General features: G+C 39.6%; 1 protein-coding gene and 1 long non-coding RNA gene across 2 annotated transcripts in view; one reads left to right on the top strand and one right to left on the bottom strand.

Moving 5' to 3' along the window:
- The window catches only part of LOC110198225 (PALM2-AKAP2 fusion protein), a 267,027-nt gene that overhangs the window by 196,478 nt on the left and 57,525 nt on the right, over positions 1-13,024 (bottom strand). The gene's annotated exons all lie outside the window — the stretch shown is intronic.
- LOC110200843 (uncharacterized) overlaps positions 2,126-13,024 on the top strand; it is a 61,380-nt gene continuing 50,481 nt past the window's right edge. Inside the window, exon 1 of the long non-coding RNA XR_013486020.1 lies at positions 2,126-2,207. This is a non-coding gene — a long non-coding RNA (uncharacterized LOC110200843). The remainder of the gene's footprint in view (positions 2,208-13,024) is intronic.

The raw sequence follows: 13,024 nt of genomic DNA, 5'->3' as shown, positions 1-13,024 counted from the left end.
TTTTTTCCCCACTTTTTTATTCTTCATTATAAGGGATGACTTTTTAGGGGGGTGGGGAGAGGGATACAGTGGGAAATGTGGTAATATAAAAATAAGATATCAATAAACACTTTTTTAAAAGTTTTGGGGTTCTACTAGATTACAGGGGTCAAACATGGCCTGTAACACTCCACAGTATGGCTAAAAACAGATTCAAATGTGTAACTGGGAAATATTTAACAAAATAAATAAAAGTACAGTAGAACATAGAAAATGTTAATATGCGGTTTTCTACATCAATATGCTGCCAGCAGGGATTCTTATGTATGGTTTAGTGGTCCCTCTGCTTCTGTTTGAGTTTGGTACAAGTGTACTAGATAACCTCTTAGGTCCCTATCAGCTCTAAATTGGTGATCAGTGTTCTAGACTCCAATGTTCTTTCTGGATCCTAACTCTATTAGTCTGTTACTGTCCCTCTCAGCTTTGGCTTATCTACAGAATTTGATAGGCAGGCCAGATATAACTTCATCCAATTAATTATCCAAATGTCAAATGGAGCCAAAAGATAAATACCTACAGGCACCTCTATCCAAGTTAACATCGTTCCATTAATGAGTACTGTTTGGGTTGGGTCTGGTCATTCAATCTGTTAGGAATTCATCTCACTGTTCATCTAGCAAATACTGCTTCATCTTGACTACAGGATAGCATGGGAAATAATGTCAAATGCTTTGATGAAATTTAAATAAATTACAAATGCAGCATTCTCCTTATCTACCCAGTCTAGTTATCATGTCAAAAAAGGAAATGAAACTGGTCTGGTATGACTTGTTCTTGATGAAGATGTACTGGCTCTTTGTGATGGTTGCTTCCTTTTTTTTGAAGTTCATTAACAATCCCTTTAAACAGCATTCCATAATCTTGCTTGAAATAAAAGCTGACCTATCTATGACTAGCAGACTCTACTCTCTTCCCTTTTTGATGGAGCATTTGCCTTTCCCCAATCTTGTTGCCTTTCTTTCATTCTCTAAAGATCACTGACAGTGTTTCTGTAATCATACCCTCTAGTTCTATCAGTACTCTATTATCTTCTTACTTTTCTTGCGTTTCCACTTCCTAATAGTTTTTGTCCTATCCTTTTTAGTCCAAAGATCATCCTCCTTGGTAGAGACTACAGAAATAAACATCAAATTGTTGAGAAGCTTCCCTTCTCCCACTGTGCATTATCTTTGTCTAATCAACTTCAACTGTGGTCCTCATCCCTTCCTTAATAGCCTTCATTTTCCCCTAGTTGCTTTAAAAATAACTGATTAATACACAGTATGTATTGAATAAATATTTTTTGATTGATTACTTTTTGCATTTTTTAAAGAAGACTTTGAAATCACTAGAATAAGACTTTTTTGAAAAAGAATAATCTCACACAAATGCTTTTATCTTCAAGCCTCAAAGGAAGTATAAGAGAGGAATATATTAGGTTTGCATTTCCATGTAGTATGAGAAACTGAGATGTTTCTATTGTATCAAAGGCACCTGTGATCTGAATCTCCAGCTGGTGCCTTTTTGTAAAGATCTTTTAAAAGTGGATAAAATAAACCAACAGTTACTTGTCTATTGTTTTTCATTCATCTTATTCACATACACAGCCCATGTGAAATAGACCAGCCCTTATAGCTACAGAAAAACCTCTATCAGCAATTCCCTAGCTTTGATCTGCTTTCGTTAGAAGCCCTTTACTGATTTGTTTTCTTTATTTTGCTATTGATTTCATCTATGAATGGTGTTTTTTGATGGCTGAAGAGTCCTCTACAACAAAATGACAGGACAACATAATAAAAATGAAGTGACACTAAGAGGCTCTCTCTGTCTCTCTGATGCAGGTTCGCAAGGAGGAAAAGGAAATCATGGTAATTGAAGATGGAGAGGAATTTGGACTGTTGGTTTAGCAGGTAGCAGAGCTTAAGTACACGTATCCTGGAAACCAAATAAATGCTGCATTATTTTAACAAAGGAGACAGGATGTAACACTCAACAATGGAAGGCATGACAACTCAGGGGTAGCTTGTGTGGGGCATAGCTGATGTCAACATTCCAGATCAGAACACTGGCTCATTTCCTTAGCTCTGTCCCTATTTATAGTCAGAAACCTGTTGAAAGGCAAGAGGCTCCCTGGTAGAAAGGCTGCAGATTATAGCATATCACTTTCCTGAAGTCACCCAAAAAATCAGGTATGCCATTCCTAAGAAAGAGACAAGGATAACTTGAATGACAGGTTTGAAATCAACTGTTATCTTTGTAATAAATTAGAACCCTATCATAACCTGGGGCAGCTAGGTGGCTCAGCAGATAGAGTACTGGGCTTGGAGTCAAGCAGACACATCTTCTCGAATTCAAATCCAGCCTTAGACCCATACCAGCTGTGTGACCCTGGACAAGTCATCTTGTTTGCCCCAGTTTCTTTATCTATAAAATGAGCTGGAGAAGGATATGGCACACCACTCCAGCCAATATCTTTGCCAAGAATACCCCAAATGGGGTCACAAAGAGTTGGACATGGCTGAAATGACTGGATAACAACAACTACTATGATAATAAGTATATATATTATAAAGCTTTTACAAAATAGAAATTTTAAAAGGATGAGATAAAGGTAAAATAATATTAGATCTTAAAGTAAATAGAGAGGTACTAGAGTTTATCCAGTATGGGACTAATGAGGTTAGATCATTGGAATGTAAACTCCTTGAGGGCAGGGACTGATTTTATCTCTCTTTTTATCCATAACATGTTTTTAGCACAGAGGCTGGCACAGAGCAAGCACTTAATACTTGTTGAACTTTGATTTAGGGAAACACTTTGGCAGCTAGGTGGAGGATGAATTGGAAGAATTTTGGTGAGGTAAAAATAATAAGAATTGTTAAATGATCAAGGGAAAGTTGGGAACCCAAGAAAGATGAAGTGGAGATTGTGTACCTAGGTGACTAGAAGGATAATAGGTACTCTCAAGTGACAGGTAAGTGGAAGACAGGCAGGTTTCTGAGGAAAGATAATATAATGAGATCTGTGATGAAGATCACAAGCTGTCCAAGCCTACTCATCTGTATGGCTTACCCTCTTCTACCCATAATGAAAAAGGTAGAGGCAGGCTCTTACTTATGGGTCACTGCCCCAGAGAGTAGAGGCCATCTTCCAAAGAGGGCCTATACTAACCATGAGGTGATCTGAGGGACAGGAGAGTAGGTAGACAGTAGAGACATGAGAGGGGTGGGATTTTCCCACTGGAAACAAGAGTTGCTGTGGTAGGTATCTTGGAAGCCAGCGGGTTATAACTGCCCTGAGGAGTCTACACCTGCTTCACAAGGAGAGAGGTTGTGAGCTGGCCCAGTGGAAGGATGGCAGAGTGGGAAAGTGTTAGAGGCTAAGGATACACGTATAGATAGGTAGGTTTGAAACGACCTTACATTTGGCTAGTGTATAGGAGGTGGGATTCAACCTTTTTTCCTACTCTTTGAATTGTACATCTTATACCTATTGCTGGTAAGGCCTCCATTTTGGAGCCTACTGCTCCACAAGCACCATGCTACATTATTTTCTAAATAGAACTGTTATATTTTCTTCCTCCTAATTACAATAATTACCCCTTGAGTGTAGGAACTACATCTTATACTTCTTCTCTGTCTCCCTCAGTGTGGCTAAAACAGTGCTGAAGGCCTTTGTTCATATCCCTTCTGCCTCCCCTTCCTCCATTTCATGTTTCACCCATCTTAATTTTTAAGACCGAGTTCAAGGCACAGATGCTCCATGAAGCTTTTCTTATATCCTTGGCAATTACTGTATATAGCATTCATTTGCCAATTAATTATGGGCTGTGCATGTGGTCTTAGATAGGAGAAAAATATGAGAATTAATGAGAGGATCAGTACTGTGGAAGAAGAAGATGCTGGTATCATCCCTCCCAGGTCCTAACCTTCACAAAGAAGAATGCAAACTGCATGTTTATTGGTTCTTCCAAAAGTTTTAATGCCTTTTTAAGCTATGAAAGCGCAAAACTGTGCTAAGACTGAATGTCTATCTATAGAGTCTCTATTTCTTCATATGTGAGAATCTGCCAGCATAGAAGTTCTCTTTCCCCACTCATTTAGAACATTTGTAGTTTTTGGAGAGTTGCTTGAGATACTGATAACCTAAGTGACTTGTCCGTGATTGCACAGCTAGGAAGGGTCTGAGATAGGGACTTAAACCCAGGTTTTCTTGACTCTAGGATTGACCATCTATTCAGTCAGCCATGTTGCTTCCTGGTTCAGTAACAATAAAGACTGGTTCTTTTGGTTTGGACCTGTGATTTCCTCCAGGCAGGGAGCTCTCCTCTACCAATAAGACTGAGAAGTATTCTTTGACTTTCAGTCTTAGAGAGCTGCCTGAGGACACAGAGAAGTAAATGATTTGCCCAGTGTCACACGGTACGGTGTCAAAAGGCAGGCCTTGGGGCAGCTAGGTGGCACACTGGATAGAGCACCAGCCCTGGAGTCAGGAGGACTTGAGTTCAAATCCAGCCTTGGACACATAATACTTCCTAGCTGTGTGACTCTGGGCAAGTCACTTAACCCCAATTGCCTCACTGAAAAAAAAAAAGGCAGGCCTTGAAAACCAATTGTCCTGACTCTTCCTCAAGCTCACTCTCTGAACAGCCCCTTTTAAATACATAATCAGTAACAATCTAGTCTAACCATCTCCTTTCAGCCTTTCTGACATCTACAACATCATTTTGCTATTTCCACAGTGGGTAAAGAAGATGAATACACTCCACCTGCATGGACTTATGGGCTAGGCTCATGGATGTATTCTAGAGGAGAGACTCATGGATTTATAGATGTCATATGTCTGATTGAAAGACTTGGAAGGGGCAGCTAGGTAGTGCAGTGGATAAAATGCCAAACCTGGAGTTAGGAAGGCCTGAGTTCAAATCTAGTCTCAGACACTTACTAGCTGTGTGATCCTAGGCAAGTCACCTCACCCTGTTTGCCTCTTCATCTGTAAAATGACCTGGACGAGGAAATGGTAAACCACTGCAGTATCTTTGCTAAGAAAACCCGAAATGGGGTCAAGAAGAGTTGGACAAGACTGAAACAAATGAACAACAACAACAAAGACTGGGAAAAAGTCATACAAAGACACCAATCGCAATAGTTACAGCTTCCTTAGATTTATGGAGAGTAACAGTAGGGAGTAGGTAGGGAGAATGTTCTTCCTATGTAAGGTATAGTTTTAGGTGGTGAACAACTATCCTGTTCTGATATCATAAAGAGTATTTGCTGGAGAAGCTGTTGGCCAGAGGAAAGAGAGATTCTTAGCTTGCGCCTGCCTTTAAAAAAAACTGGTGTGTGTGTGTATGCGCGCGCGCGCACACACTTGCAGTGGGGGCCATTTACAGTTGTAAGAGCCTTCTAATTGATGTTTCATCCTCAAATCTCTCACCAGTCCAATCTATCCCTATTTATCTGCCAAAGTGATTTTACTAAAATCTCACTCCTTCAACCTCCAACTCAATAAACTTCCCCGAAATGAAATATAAAATTATATGTTTGGCATTTTAAACCTTTTATAATTTGGTCCCTTCCTACCTTCCTACTGACCTACATTTTATTCTCCTTTACACTTTCTATAATCCAGTGACACCAGAGTGCTTGTTGTGATTCATACATGACATTGAGCTTCTAACCACACATTTGTACTGACTGTTGCCCATGCTCTGAGCGTTCTCATCCTGCACTTCAGATTCCTAGTTTCCCTGGATAAAATCTCACTTTCTGTAGGACACTTCTCCTTCTTTTTCTCTAGGACTACCTTCCATTTATATTGCATTTATTTTATATGTTATTTCCCCCATTACTAGATCTAGAGAGAAATCGGGAAAGTGTTTTTGCCTTTCTCTGTATCCCTAGCATTGTGCTTGATGTATAATGTGCAGCTAGGTGGCTCAGCAGATAGGGCACTGGGCCTGGAGTCATGAAGACTCATCTCTAAGAGTGTGAATCTTGCCTTAGAAGGGGCAGCTAGGTGGTACAGTGGATAAAATGCCAATCCTGGAGTCAGGAAGGGCTGAGTTCAAATCTACTCTCAGACACTTACTAGTATGACCCTGGGCAAGTCACTTTACCTTGTTTGCCTCAGTTTCCTCATCTGTAAACCAAGCTGGAGAAGGAAATGGCAAACCACTCCAGTATCTTTGCCAAGAAAACCCCAAATGGGGTCACAAAGAGTTGTGCGTGACTGAACAACAACTGACACATAGTAAAGGTTTACCAAAAAAACTTTTTTAACCGACTGCAGGTTCCTGAGATTTTTATGGAAGAGCTTGGTTTGAGAGCTCAAGACTCTTGCTGTTCATTTTGTTCATCATTCACCCAACATCCCTGCATAGTCAGAGGGCCCTTAGACATAAGATGTTAAGGTGGAAAGCACTACTGATAACTAATCCAATCTTCTCATTTTCATAGTATATTAGACTTAGAACAGGAAGGGACCTTTGAGACCATTTAGTGCAACTTCCATCATTTTACCAATGAGGAAACAGGTTCATAAAAATTAAATGACTTGCTCAAGGTCATTAAGGTAATTAGTAGCAGAACCAGGATTGAATCTAGGTCTTCTGTCTCCAAATCCAGCATTCTTTACTGTACCACAATCTAGAAAGGTGAAAAGATATGCCAACATCATACCCCGCAACAGATGGAGAGTTGGGATTCAGATTTGGATATCTTAACTCCTAGCCTAATGTTCTTTATACTATACCATATTTATCACACATATGTATATATATATATATATATATATACATACATATATTTTTTTTCATATATATGTGAAAAATGACCCACCCTGACATAGGCCTGCTTGGTTATTTTCACTGAAAATGACCAATTCACAGATAACACTCAGGTTTCTAATTGGCATGACCCTTATTCTCTTACTGTATTTTTTAAAAATTGTTCATTGGACAGTTCTAGTTAAGCAGGGCTTTGGAATTCAAACTTATTTTCTCCTGTAATTGTTTTTGGCTCATGTTAATCCCATGGCGGGTGGTGGGAGTGGTGGGTGTGCGTGTATGTGTGTGTGTGTATGTTTTTTAAATTTCACTTTGTTCTTGGAGGATTTCTCAGTAGGTTGGTCATTAGAACTCAGAGGAACTTCTAAACAATGATTTCCCTTTAAATGCTTGGCTTTGGGAAACCCCACCCAAAGATGAGCTGATCAGATTTCCTTTGGGTGGGAAGCCCTACTCATGAGAACAGGGGATTAGGGGAATAAGGAAGGGAAGCAACCCAGCCCCTTATTCCACTCCCAAGGGGTGGCTCATCATTGTATTTATAAATTCCAGTGTACCTACTCCTTGAGATAAACAGTGGCTGGTTCATGGTCAGCCATGTGGCTGCACTGAGTATGTCCTAACACTTTTGTGACTTGATTATTTCGAGGTAGTAGAATCACATCTGCCAGGTTGGCCTGAATTACTCTAGGATTGGGGATCACTTCCACCTTTGTTCTCCTCACTTGCTATCAAGAGAGAAGACCAAAGATGAAGGAGGCAAATGGAATAGTGCCACAATGCCTGGGAGGTTTTTTTTTTCCCCTTTTAATCCAAATACACAAGAAATTCTGATCAACATTATTTTATACAGTATTGCCCCCTGAATCTTTTTTTTTGCCCCCTGAATCTTGAAGGGTAGGAATGCTAGATATCACTGAGATCCATGGATAGATCACAACTCATGACCTCTGTTCTGAGTCAGGCATAATTTAAGATGGTCTAGGGTCCTGGTTAAGGATTGGAATAAAATGAGATACTCATAGACCATCTACGAGCTAACAGAGAGAAGTTTACTTAGCCTTGGTATGGAAAAGATATTCAGCAAGGATATAGCACTTTCCTGCCTCAGTGTTGACCATACTGGTGAACTGGTAAATGACATGCCTGAGGTAGAACCAGTGTATTCTTGTCCTGCTCTGGATTGTGTAGTTAGGCAACCAGAAAGCTACATCAGTAGTGCAAGCATTAGTCATGGATCATACATTTAGAGCTGGAAAAGATATTGTTGTTGGTGTCATTGTGTCTGACTCTTTGTGATCACATTTGGGGTTTTCTTGGCAAAGATACTGGAGTGGTTTGTCATTTCCTTCTGCAGCTCACTGTACAGAGGAAGAAGCTGAAGTAAACAGGGTTAAGTGACTTACCCAAGGTCACACAGCTAGTAAGTATCTGAGGCCAGCTTTGAACTGATGAAGAGGAGTCTTCCTGACTCCAGCCCAGCACTTTGTCCACTGTGCCACCTAGGTACTCTCAGAAAACATCTTACAGGCCATCAAATACAACCTCTTTTTACAGATGAGGAAACTGAGGCTGAGAAAATTTAAGTGACTTGCTCAGAGCAAATTAAGTCTTGATACATTTAAGGCAAAACTAGATTAGCGTGTGTGGTAGAGATGATTTTCCTACAACAACCTCACATGAAAGGGAGTATGATAAGAGATCATAGAATCATATGTTTAAGGCTAAAAAGGACATCAGAGGTCACCTAGTCTGGCCCTCCCCGCCTTTCTACATTGAGAAAACTGATGTCCAGAGATGTAAGATGACCTGGATAAAGTACTGAATTGAGTCAAGAAAACTTGGGTTTGACTGTCATAATAGATTGTTACTATGTGACCATGAGCAATTCACTTTACTTGGAGCTTCAGTTTCCTTATCTATAAAATGGGGAGAATAATATCTATAAGTATTATATGTTATTATATATAGTATTACATATCTCAGAGGGTTGTTCAAAGTACTTTACAAATAGATCTTGTCAGTATATATATATGTGTGTGTGTATATATGTGTATATGTGTGTGTGTGTGTGTATATATATATGTATATATGTATGTATGTATGTATGTATATCAGCTTTTATTCTGTGTTTCTTCCAATGGGCTTCAAGAGGCATCATCTCATTTATTTTTATCATATTCTCTTTTTCTCCTTCAGTACCACATCAATGAAATATCATCCCCATTTTTCACGGATGACATAAACAAGGCACAGGAAAGTTAAGTGACTTGCTTGAGAATACAAACGAAGTAAGCTATAGGGCTGAAGCTAGAAGCCCAGACTCTTCAGAAAGGGAAGCCCCCACATGTGGGTTTCCAAATTTTCTACAGCCCTGAGGGATGGGATAATGAAAGCAGGATAGCATAGACTCTAAACCATCCTACAGATGATAGATGGTCTTTCCAAGCCATATTTTTCACTAGACGCCTTCCACAGAAGGTAGGATCCACAGTGTTTTATTCAGCAGAAAGGCTAACTCTACCCCTAATTCTTGGGTTCGTGCTCTAACCTTCAGACCATGATGATTTTTGAATAAATAGGAAGGATTGCTACACTACTTCACTCATGTCATAGTATACATTAGGAAAAGAAAAGCAATGGTCATGGCAGAGCAAGGGAGCACATCTGCTTTCTTTAACTTTCAATTATATAGGCTACCTAAGATAGATTTCTAAGATAGATTTTCCTATTGATTCTACCCTCTTCTCTAGGCTTTTCCTGCTCACTTGGTTACTCTCTTGGCCATGTTTTCCTTTTTTCTTTTTTACCTTCACAACTCCCTAAAGCAACAATTTCCTGTTTTCTCTGTTTCTCCTCACTTCCTGGGGAAATGCCTCCCTCCTCCTATGTGTTTTGGTGGGAAGAGTTCAGTTGCTAAATGAGCAGAGTTGCCAGCTGGCTCACACAGCTTGGATGGTGAGAAGCAATGGGTACTGAATACTCCCCTGGGGACCACTTATGAGGGCAGATTGCCCTGAGGTTTATGCTGATTAAGTAGTTTGCTATCCATCCCCCATCCCATAGAAGCAGGCCCAGCATCACACTGCCATGAACAGGCTTTTATCATCTGCTTTGCTGCTGGCACCTGTCCGTCATACATGCAGCTGAAACCTTCCATATGGGTTATCTCCTTCATTGCAATGTGACAGCAAGGTCTGTCCTTTCTTTTTGTATCCCTAGTGTTCAGCACAGTGTATAGTCAGTGCTTTATTTATAGTAAGTCACCTTATTCTGTAAGGGGTTAAGTGTGGGTGGAGCCTACTATTTGTGTGGGATACTCACCTCTTATTTTTTTTTAAATTTTAAAATTTTATGCTGAACTGGAATTGCAAATCTGTTATGTACAACTTGCTATTCCTTTTAAATTTATAATAAAGGTTATCATGTAATTTTCTTCCCCCCCCTTTTTTTTCTTCCCTTGCACCCTACCCTAGAAATGGCCACCATTAGACACAAATATATATATATATATATATATATATATATATATATATATATATATATATGTATGTATGTATATATGTATGTATGTATGTAAAACCATTCCACAACCCTTCTATTTATCAATTCTTTCTCTGGATGCAGATAGCATCTTCCTTCATATGTCCTTTGTAGGTAATTTGTGTTTTTATAATAGTCAAACTGACAGTTATCCAAAGTTGTTCTTAAAACTATTGCTGTTACTGTGTACAACATTCTCTTGTCATCTCTTATTAAAACGGTCTTATTTATGCTCACATATGGAAAACAAACCTGAAAAAACTTAGGTTTTTTTCTCTTGCATTAGGAAAATAAAAATATACTTCTCTCCCCACCCCAATTTATTCATTCTGCTCCTAATCTACTCCCAACATCTTTATCCAAGTGAAATCAGGCAAAAACCGGTAGACGGATAAGGGGTATTCCTGTGATTTCTTTGCTATAGGGAACTCCCAAATGAGGGAACTCCCTTTACCAAAGTAGTGGTCATCTTTTCTGCAAGTTATAGTCTTGGAGATTAAGAGACTTGCCCAGGGTCATATTGCTAGTATGTGTCAGAGGTGATCCACACAAAGACTTTTAGTGTAGTTGGTGAAGTAGGAGCAGATGTTTATCTGGAACTCCCTTGATTTTGTGCAAACCACTGTGCCTCAGCTTCCTCATCTAAAAATATGAGTGTTGTACTAGATAACCTCTAAGGCACTTCTGAGCTTTACACATATAGTCCTGTGGTTCTCTTCAGCCTTTGTTTTCTTGGTAGTGTCTACCAGCAGTCATTTTGGCCCTTCCCTCCACTTCTCTGATACAGTCTGTTTCTGATGTGTTGGTAGTGCAGCTGTTGTGCCTCAAATCCTTTTTAAGCTACATGCAGTGAAAAGTCTTAAATACAAAATCTTGGGGTAGGGAAGGGGAAAAAGAACAAGGGGGAAAAATTGCAAGGTTCTGTGACATATCTCTCAGATGCACACCTAGGAAGAGAAGGGCTCAAAATGAATTATAGCTGTAGCTTTCACTGAACACAGAACTGCACTATTTAGCTCTTTCATATCTGATGTGCCTAACACCTCAGGCTGCTTACAGCACAGTCCAATGTACAAGACCATTTCCAAGAGCACATACAATAAAGGAGAACACAAATACAAACATGACGGGAAAGTCAACCAAGGAAAAAGATTCCCTAGTACAGGGCTACTATGATATCAGGTTTTGCCTGGCTCCTTTATGATTGCTCAGAGTCAATGTTCTATAGAGTGCCCTAGACTGGTCAGAGGAGACAGTGGTTCAAATCCTGCCTTTAACACTTGATAGCTGAAAAACTTCATCCCCAAATCTGTTTCTTCATCTCTACAACAGGGATAGTTGTAGTATCTAACTAATAGCATTATGAGGATGAAATATGGTAATAATGTATATAATCTATATATAAAGTCTTATATACACTACAATGTATATAAGGTTTGCAAAGTTCTATGTAAATGTAAGCTAGATTTATCTTCTTCTGTCAATGTATTTAGCTCTATATTGACGAAATAAGGACACCTTTCCAGAGGCCTGACTCGACTCTCTCTGCTTCAGAATTAGAGAAATGCTGATGCCTTCATTTGGTCTACTGGCAACAGCCTCTATCTTTCTATTCTCATAATTAAACCCTAGTGCCACTCTGATTATGGTAACAATGAGAGAGGAGACCCCATGAGCCAGCTGGCATGTCAGGAATATTGACTAAACAAAGGTGTCAGGCTCAATAGCTCAGAGTGGAGCTGTATTCCAGAAAATTCTGGGCAAAGTGATTGGTTTCAAGCTCTAAATGCCTTTAGTCTTGGGAATTGATAGGAAAGCATTCTGCCTCTTCTCCTCCCTAATTTTTGCCTTTAAATCTGATTCTCTTTTGGCCATAACCATATCGACTTATTTCTGAACTTCCCCTTCTCCTAACAAAGGGTTAGGAAAATGGAAAGGGTGGAGTTGGAGAAGGATTAGGATGGTGAAAAAGACAGTGTGAGGGCTCAATATTTAGGTGAAGTGAAACGGAATGGTAGAAGGAAGGAAAGACAGAAACAAGCATTTATGAAGCACCTATTATGTGCCAGGAACTGTACTTTATAAATATTTTCTCATTTGATCCTCACAACCCTGGAAGGTAAGGCGCTATAATTATCCCCATTTTACATATGAAGAAACTAAGTAAGACAGAGGTTAAGTGACTTGCCCAGGGTCAAACAGCTAATATGTGTATGAAGGCACATTTGGGGTCTTCCTGACCCCAGGCTCTTTCCATTGTGCCACCCCTTGGAGATGGTAAACCACCATTAAATGTGTGGTTCTTGGCTAAAACTATACATATGATTGGCAGTCAAGCTGAAAACTCCTTTGGAAAATCCCAGCCAGTGTGTAGTTGCTGCTTAAAGGACAACATCATTAGATCCCAGAATTTAAAATTGAAAAACACCTTGGAAATCATTTCATCATCAGTAAGATCCAACCATCTCATTTTGCACGAGAGGAAAATGAGGTGTAAGAGACGTGAGGTGTCTTGCTCAAACTGCCCACACAACTAGCCAGTGGAAGAGCTGGGACCAGACCAAGGTCTTCTGGCTTCCATTTTACTGTTGTTGGTTTTTTCTGCCTGCTGTGCCAGACCACCTACTAGATATATGAGTATGGAATGAATTTTAGTCAGCTACTTTTCTAGTGTAG

Source organism: Phascolarctos cinereus, unplaced genomic scaffold (genome assembly GCF_003287225.1).
Source record: "Phascolarctos cinereus isolate Bilbo 61053 unplaced genomic scaffold, phaCin_HiC Scaffold_4;HRSCAF=312, whole genome shotgun sequence".
Classification (NCBI taxonomy): Eukaryota; Metazoa; Chordata; class Mammalia; order Diprotodontia; family Phascolarctidae; genus Phascolarctos; species Phascolarctos cinereus.
This window is presented reverse-complemented; position numbering and strand designations above follow the sequence as displayed.